Genomic DNA, 10000 nt, shown 5'->3' with positions numbered 1-10000 from the left:
TTGCTCTTTTAAAATTAGTGGCTCTCCACCTAGACAGATAAATCTTAAGTTACCCCCTTTCATATCTAATTGCTTAATACACACTGCAGTGCTTAGGATATCAACCCATATTTTTCATCTTACCCTTAAAATCTGCAACATCTATTGCAAGACCTCCAATTATTGGAGAGCCCACATTCTGCCTCTCAGTAGTTATCTTAGGATTAGTGCTTCTGTTTTCTCCTGGTGAGATGAGGAGCATAGGGACATTATTTCCTAGAGACTGCTGATCACCGGAAAGCCTAATAACTGCTCCATAGGTGACAACTTGGACTCTGTGTTTATATTCTGATCCTGATGAGAGAAGGAGCAGAGTGCATTGAATCTTGACTGCTTCTGTTTGGGCAGTGATTGTCTGTGCTTGATGTTCCTGACTGGTCTTGTTGCTGTTCAAGCCATCTACTAGGAAAAGGCTACAACAAGCCTACAGACCCCTGCATCATCTGGGACAAGACTGTGGATCATCAAACAGGCTGTGGCCTGCTTCTCATCTTGGGATTGGTGCTAATGTTTTGTTTCTGGTGAGAGAAGAAGCAAAGGGGCATTGTATCCCAGCAGAGTGAAGGTGTGGTAAGACAAGCACCAATAGTAGCCAGGCAGTAGCCATTCATACAACTCCCCTCTTTTCATCATTATTGACAACCTAAGTCTTTTTCACTAAGTACTGTTTCATTTGTTTCTAACTTCAGAATATCTGCCTAAATACTTCATCCTTAAATTCTCAGGGTCTACTTATTAGTTTCCCCTCAAGTATTTTGCAGTGCCCTGTTTAGACACAGACACGCTGAGTGACATTTTTCCTGTAAAAGCATGATTCGAATTTCACCAATACCTAGTTGCACACAAGACAACTAGTTTACAGTGACAAGCACTGTCCCCAGAGTTGCAAACTGTATACTCCTGACATTGCTTTATATTCACATCCCAACTGTCTAATCAATAAAAAAAAAAGAGTCTGTTGCCATGGATATGAACGTTCCTCCTATCTCTGTTACCAGCTTGGTGGATATGGTCATCCTGAGGCAATGTAGAAATTGGCTCATGTTTACTGGCAACCAGTTAATTCTCAAACAGACTGATATGGTATGTGAGAAATGCATTTACGCAATGTCAGTGGATGCAAAGCTCTCACATAAAAGTACTCCTAATGTCAATCAGGTTGTCAGTAGTACGCACACTGCACCCACCACAATCAATTAAAACAGACATATACACCCACATATGCTAAGGCACTCGAATGTAACTTGTCTAAACTCCAAAGACCCCTACATGAAGTACATATAACAAATACCCTCAGCAGCCGCAAATCCACTCTTTCAAAACAACATCCTCATCAACACATATAACCACATCTCATGGAGCCTCTACTTCCAAGCCCATAAGGCAAGTCACCACACAATAAAACATTCTGGTCATTGGAGACTCCATCATGAGACACACTGATGTCCCTCTCACCAGACTGAGTAAGGAGAAAGTCACAGTCATTTGCTTATCAGGGGCTAGGATCCACCACATTATGCACACATTCAAGTCATTGGACCACAAGTGACAGTATGACTCAGTCATAGTCCATGTGGGTGTAAATGACCTGAGATGTACCTCCCTAGACTATATGAAGACAGACATCATGGAACTCTCGGAATATGTGTCCCAGGCTGGTATGAGCTTAGCACTGAGTAGCATTTTACCTTCTCCAAGTATGAAGCCACAATACAAACGAAAGATGACTGATTTTAATAATTGGCTTAGAGTATGGTTTCATTCTAAGTGGGTGCAATATTTGTCAGCATGGAAGGAGATGGTCAACAGACCACCCTGCTTTTTCAGGGATGGTCTGCACCTCTCCCCTCTAGGCGTTCAAATAGTAGCAAAAACATTGTCTTCTCCCACAGTGCCTTTTTTAGGCAATGCTAAACTGAAAGTACTTCCAATATAGCAAATCAAAACCAAGAAAATCTAAAGGTATCACTGCTCAGTGCTAGAAGTCTAAACAATAAAACTCCACTCTCTAGAAGTTCTCTTCATCTTAGAGAATGCTGATGTCTGTGCTTTCACTGAGGCATGGTTTAAAGCTGCAGAAAGCACACCGACAGGGCAAGGTTATAATGCTTTCCACACATTTAGATCAGCTACTACACAGAGAGGGACTAAAGGTGGAGGTGTCTCTATTTACATCAAAAATAAATAGACCTCAAGGTTGGTCAAACAGGACAATGCACTTGAGATGTTCTATGTACAAATAACCATAGGCAAAATCCAGTACCACTTTCTTGCAAGTTATAGGTACCCCTCTATGACCCAGGAAACCTATATCATGTATTTAAACTTATTGGAAACACCCATCAGCCAACCTAATACCATATTCATGGACAACTTTAATTACATTACTATTAACTGGGAATCCTATACAACATCAAATGTACAGGCACAGAAAATTCCCTGGACCAGACTGTCAATACACTAACCAGGAGTGCAACCATACATGATCTGGTCCTCACTAATATGGGAGAGTGCTGTGCACCCCCTAGTGTAATGTCTTCCCTAGTAAGGTCAGACCACAAAATGGTCTCCTTTGAAGTAAAAATAAAACCTGGACCCCCAGCAAAACCTGTAATATTCAGGAACTACTCTAATGGTAATTTCCAGCTATTAATTGATAATCTGGCAAAATTTCAAGCCCCCACAATCCCCGAGAACACTTTTGCCTATGCAGAACTGATCACAGAAACCTTATACAAGCATGTTAATAGCTGCATAGAGGCAGCTGTACTCACCAGGAAGAAATACAGAACTAACTCAAAAAACAAGCCACCCTGCTGGAATCACAAAATCAATAGGTTGTATAACAGAAGGAAGAAAATCATGGCAGAAATTAGGAGGTGCAGCGCCCAGCAGGATAAAAGCACTCTTATCAAACTAAACAAACAACCCAGAGGACAAATGAAGTATACTAAAGCCAAATTTGAGGTAACTTTGGCCTCCCAGGCCAAGGACAACCACAAGGCACTCTTTAGTTATGTCCACACACAGAGCTCATTTTAAATATAGCCACCTACACTAAGCCAGAAGATATAGCAAACCTACTGGCCAATAAATTCAACTCCAACTTTGTCCCTCTCTCCCCCTCAACCTTCCCTCAGGAAATACCACCAAGTATAACTCCCCCTGCTATCACTAAGGAACAAGTCCTTAATGCTCTCTCTAAGGTCATCAACATTGCATCAATGGGCCCAGACAATATCCCAGGATGCCTTCTAAATAGCATGAAACATGACCTATCAGGCCCTCTGGAATTGCTATTTAACTGTAGCCTTCAAACAGGCTTTCTGCCTCACGAATGCAGAACAGCAGCAGTCATTCCTCAGCACAAAGCTGCACTGTCTACAGACCCTAGAAACTACAGACCCATAAGTCTCACTAGTCACGTACGCAAAGCCATGGAAAGAATCATCATAGAAATGATCAGTAATGATCTAGTAAACCTCCAGACACTGGACCCAACCAAGTTTGGTATCATCAAGGGCAGATCATGCCTATTCAACTTGGTGGACTTCTTTGAAAATGTCACCAAAGCAATGACCTGGCAAAGGCCCTTGACAAAATACCCGACTCAGGCATTGTTGACAAACTCAAGAGGTTACATACAAACTCAAGAGGTTAGGTATGTCACCCGGTGGATAGCCAAATGGCTCACAGACAGGACACAGGAAGATAGAATTGGGGAGTCCACCTCTACAATGAGGCCAGTCACAAGTGGAGTCCCTTGGGGATTGGTCCTTAGAATGCTCGTTTTTGGCATTTACTTCTCTGAAGCCAAGGCCAATGTCAATGGTCACTGGCTGACTAAATTTGCAGATGATTGCAAATTAGGAGCTGTCATTGAACTCCACACTGACACAAATGTTCTCCAGGAAGGGCTGACACAGACAAGCAACTGGTGTCAGAGCCACGGACTAAAACTAAATGCCAAGAAATGCATAATAGTATCCTTTGGGAAGTCATCCATCCCTGATAACTATCATATTGACAACACACCCATTAGACTTGACCCAATAGTCAGGGACTTAGGGACACACATAGACAGTAATTTAGCCTTTGACTGTCATGTGTCTACAACAGTGAGGAAATCATTCTATGTTGCGCAACTTATGAACAAAGGTATGGCATCTAGATCCAAGGAGGTCATTGTTCCACTGTATTGGGCACTCATCAGACCTATCATTGAGTACAATGCCCCCTTTGGTATGTACCTAACCAGGCATATCCAACAATTGGAACATCCACAACGGTTCCTCACTAAAAGAATACAGGGCATAAGTAAAATGTCTTATGCAGATCACCTCAAGGCCCTATCCCTGTATTCTAGCTCCTACAGACTGTTGAGGAGAGATCTACACTTGGCATACAGAACATTGTCAGACCCCACTCCGATGAACCTCCTACATATCCAAAAACAAACAGCACCAGAATTACCAATTCTAAATACTTAAACCTTGCCTGTGATATAAATATAACCTGCTGGAGAGACACATATGTATCCCAGACACTACTCATCTCTAGAACAGTCTCCTCATCCATGTGAAGCAGAGTTCCTGTCTAACCCAATTGAAGTGCAACTTGGACAATTGGATGGGCAACAGGAAATTCATGCCTGGTTTGGCACTTATGTCTCTAATGGACAGAGGCAACCTGTAAATAGTTCATCTCCCCAGGCCCCTACTTGTAAATGTTTCATATTCCAAGCCCCTGCTTACACTTATCAAGGGTACCAGAACTTGTCAGAGATTTGGGATACATGGCTAGGCATAAAAGGGTCCGTGTGGTTGTTAGCTTAGTAAACACCTACAAAACCTATAAAAAAGAACAAAGATACAATAGAAGAGAGAATAACAAACATTGCTTCTATCCTTTAAATTTGCTTTTTGCTGGGGGGAGGGGCAAGCCCCCTGCACCCCTTATAGTGGGAGGCAAGTCTTCCCAAACTTAAATATACCAATTCTGAAATTACCATACCTCGGAGAATAGTGAATATTCTGAGAAACAGTGAACCTCTCCTGAACTTAAATATACTAACTCAGAGAGCATCACACCTGGGAGAATAGGGAATATTGTGTGAAACAGCTAACTTCTCCCAAACTTAAATATACCAACTCTGAGATCACCATACCTTGGGGAAATAGGAATATTCTGAGAAACAGCGAACTTCTCCAAAACTTAAACTTACCAACTCAGAGATCACCATACTCTGGAAAAATGGGAATATTCTTTGAAACAGCAAACCTCTTCTGAACTCAAATTTACCAACTCTGTGATCACCATTCCTTGGAGAATAGGGAATATTCTGTGAAGCAGCAATCTAGTCATTCGGCCTCCACATCTGGGGACTTGACACTGCAAATCTTAACATTTCAAGTGGTTATTTTGCCCTCTGCACTAAAGGGTGGACACTTCCATGCTCTTAACTAGTTATTCAAATCCTTAGAAACCACTTTCAAAGTGAAATGCTTCAAATATAGGAAACTTCTAGCAAATACAAAAATATTTTCTCAAGCTTTGAGGATAAAGAGGTTCATTGAAAGAACATTGGTCACTTATCCTCACATGCCAGTCTGAAAATAAGAGTTATTGCAATGTTAAGCTTCCCTAACAAGAGAGCCTGACAGCAATCCAGAAAGTTCTGTCTGTCTGTCTCTGTCCTTAAAACATGCCCTGAGTGATCAGTAGGTCATAGTTACAAAAGATATCATTGATGTAAAGGTCTATACCAGTTGCACAGCACTTTAGTAATATTCATGATTATTTATACAGATTTAATTTATTAATATTAGACAGAATGTGTCAGTTCTGAAAAAAGGCAAATCAAAATAATCTTTTGAAGTTTGAGCTGAGACAAACTTTTGGGATGAGGAAATATTTTGGTCCAAATCACACTAACGTGCATTCAAATAATGCATTTAGTTTACCTCAGTTGATGGAAAACTGCATTTCTTTTTCTATATTTCTGGAATAATCAAGGAGACTTCATGTAAACAATAATCATTCATTCATTTGTGCAAATGAGTTGCCAGCTTAAGTTTGTCAGCCAGCAGAATATCCTACAAAAATCTATTTTGATCAGATGGAACAATAATCAGAAGAAAATCTTATATCCTCCTGGTCAGCTTTTATTTCCATAATATGCATTCAGTATTGTTGACCTGAAAGACCGAATATTGTTCTTTGCCTTTTCAGACATAAGGATAAAGAAAACCAGTGAAGAAGTCCATTAGTGTGAGATGCGGTATCCATTTGGTAAGAATTAGTAACTGTTTCCTATAGTCCAGGAAAAGCTGCAACAGGGTATTATCTAGCAGCTTCAGATAGAGGGGATGGAGAAGGCTTCCTCAGTAGATGTGAAAGATGTTTGTGTAAACACTATAAAGCACTTGTATCCTGACAGAGTCCAAATTCTACATTGATACATATATAGTCAGATGCTCAATGTTACATGGACACAAGCATGATGCGATGAGACTGCATCAGCATGACATCATGCAATCCTTGAGCTATAATCTACATTCCAGGCATATGATGACAGGCTCACCAGCGTCCATTTCATGTCCTGTTTGTGGCAGCTCAGCTCTTCATACCCTGTATTGTTTTGTTCCTTACTGAAGGGGAGATATCAAACCAGTTTAAATCAATATTTATTAGAGTATTTTAACCAAAGTGCTATACAAAAACTGCAGCAATGATAAACAAGTAAATAATTAGAGTACATCAAATGCACAACCTTATATTATGTACATTATAATGACTAAAATAAAAATGCAAAACTGATAGTATTAGTGTTGGCTGCTCCTATACCACTGTAAGACTTCGTCTCATTCTAACAGGATTTTAAGGATGTCATTAGTACAGCTGCAACTCTCAGAAGTTATATATACTTGTGACAACTGCAAAGCAATTTACACAGGAAAGATGCTTTGCAGACTGTACTTAGAATTTATAATTATTTCTTAAAGCAAAGCAGAGCAAGCCTCACCATACTGGTTCCTTCTTAGTCCAGGCAATATAGCCTTCTCTTTTAATGACTAGGCCCATACTTTCTCATTGTCCTTTCTCTCTACACATGTCCTTACTGACACAACAATAAGGCAGTGCATTACATCCTGATCTCAAGATACTGACTCTGTCAACTTGGAGAATAGAATTTTAATTCTTAACAATGATTGTATTTCCACTCTTGCCCTTAATGTCCATAAAAACCTAATATAAGAAAAGTTCATCAACAGAAGTAGAAGACATCTGTCTGTTGGGCTCCAATATAAGGTATAGACCCTTTGAACTCTCTTATGCCCAAGAGCCTTGGACCATCTAAACTGCTTGCTTCAGTTAGACTTGGTTTATTCATTCATCGCAATACATCTTTCTGCAAATTCTACTTGCATTCAAATCTATCATTATGTAGCAAGCCTTCCTAAAAACTATACTTCACTTAAGTACCCCAAGAAGACATATTGTTAACTCCATGTTGCAGATATAAAATATACAAACCAAAAGGTAAAAAGTCATACAAATAAACCATTCAGTAAAAACTGCAAGAAAGACTTGGCCAATCACCAGACTTCACCATGTAATACCTTAAACATTCAGTAGTAGAGCTCTGTGAGATATATGCAGATGACCCCTTAAGGACATACTTGTGTTTCAGCTGCATGGCTTTTGAATGACCATGACTTTTAACTTTTTAAGTCTTTATGGGTACATTAAGGTCAATAAAGCTAGACCCCACTAGCTGTCGATGTGCATGTTTTGGCCTTTGTTTTACCTGTTAGTACAGCATAACTAGATTTTCTGGCTATACTTTAGAAACACAGAGCTTAAAATCAAGCCTGATGTCAAACATTAAGATGCCTGCAAAATATCCTAAATAGCATCCAAACTAAAATGTAAAATGGTCACACATATAAACCATTCAATAAGAAAGACCTAGCCTAGCTAGAATCTTTACTGTGTAATACCTTAAACCTTCTGTAGTGGAAGCTCATGTGATTTATGCAAATGACCCCTTAAGGACATACCAGTGTTTCAGCAGTATGGCTTCTAAATACTCATGACATTTTGCTTTTTTATTTTTAAGACTGTTGGCTTCTAAATGCCCATGACTTTTTACTTTTTATTTTTAAGACTGTTGGCTTCTAAATACCCATGACTTTTTACTTTTTATTTTTAAGACTGTTGGTACATTCAGGCCAATAAAGCCACACTCATTTAGCTATAGACATGCATTTTCTGCCTTTATTTCCATTTATTCTGTACTGACAAGGTAAAAAAGCTGAAACATGAATGTCTATAGCTAGTAGAGATTAGTTTTATTGGCCTAAATGTATCCATGAAAATATAAAAAGTAAAAAGCTATGGGCAGTCAGGCTTTATTGATCTGAATGCACCCATAAAGACTTAAAGAGTAAAAAGTATTGGACATTCAGAAGCCTTGTAGCTGAAACACTGCTATGTCCTTAAGTGATCAGTAGCCAAGCAATCCACTTATGCTCTACTGATGACGTTTAAAAAAAGGATGAAACATACATGTCTACTGGTAGTGGAGATTAGTTTTACTGGCCTAAATGTACCCATGAAGACATAAAAGGTAAAAAACTATGGGCAGTCAGACGTCGTGTAGCTGAAACACTGATATATCTTTAAGAGGTCATTTGCATATATCCATGGGCCTCTACTAGAGGAGGTTTAAGGTATTACACAGTGAAGACTCCAGCTTGGCTAGGACTTTCTTGCAACTTTTAGACATAAAACATACTTTCAGAAAAACTTTTCATAGTGACTTACCTCAAGAAAAAAAACCTCAAAGTACAGGCCTTCCTGCGGAAGTTACATTATACTGTATTTCCTAAGGGAACATCTTTCAAAGCTAATATTATTGTCATACCAAATGTTGTCTCTGCAAAATCCTGGAATCAGTATATTTAATTACCAGTACTTTATCCAAACTACCAGAATGAAATAAAGCATCTTTTACATTAGCTAGATGCATATAAACATCTCAGGAACTATACCAGCAGGACACACGTGTTTGCATCATCTCTGCATCTTCTTCAAAAAAGAGAATGAATGCCTTTGTATCAATAAACAAGCCTTGTCTAAATGGGTATTGCCTTTTGCTGTAAAAAGTACAATAAACCTTTGGAAGGTACAGTTAAGACCACATTACACTGGGACATCAGCAGTGAAAGCAACTTACTTTAGAAATGTCTCTGCCCAAGATTTGTTGGAAGCTGCAGCATGGACAAGTGTACCCAAAGGTTATGATTTACTGTTTCCTAAAGGAGACTGTATGATAATTATCACAATAGTAGGTCTTCAAGAGAGGTTACTATAACAACAAAGCTACCCTCACTCTACCCCCTTTGGGGAGCTGTATATAACTTGGGACTAATTGCTTTTATAGTCTACCAATTTTACTTCTGGGCTTGTTATGATAATCTGACTTTAGTAGTTACTGGATATTTGTCTACAATAAACACACTTCCATTTGAGGACTCCATTAAAAGTAAAGAACATGCTGACTGTATAAGTACATATAAGTGTCTCTTTCATCCACACAGGTACATTTCACAGGAGGCCAAAAACATCACTGTTACTTATAGGAAAGAATGGGACAGCTATTGGAAAATATAAACTAGGTACAAAAGGGAAAATAAGGAAGGTAACCCCAAATATTAGGATTTAGTGTTACTATGGACTCTAATCAAAGATCTGCTTTCAAGATAATCATCTTACAAAATTGTTCTTTTGTCAGTGTTCAGTACTGGTCTTTTTGTTAGTTTTAAATTTTGAATTTTCTGTATATGGCATAATTCTTACAGCAGAATGTCCAAGAGTTAATAATTTTTGAATTCCTCCACAAAAAATTGTGTTGTTTTACACAATTAGAAGTTTCTTAAAACCAAGGTTATAAGAC

Source organism: Protopterus annectens, chromosome 6.part1, assembly GCF_019279795.1.
Source record: "Protopterus annectens isolate FY-2018-M chromosome 6.part1, PAN1.0, whole genome shotgun sequence".
NCBI classification, from domain to species: domain Eukaryota; kingdom Metazoa; phylum Chordata; order Ceratodontiformes; family Protopteridae; genus Protopterus; species Protopterus annectens.
The sequence above is the reverse complement of the archived record's forward strand: the minus strand, read 5'-3'. Positions refer to the sequence as shown.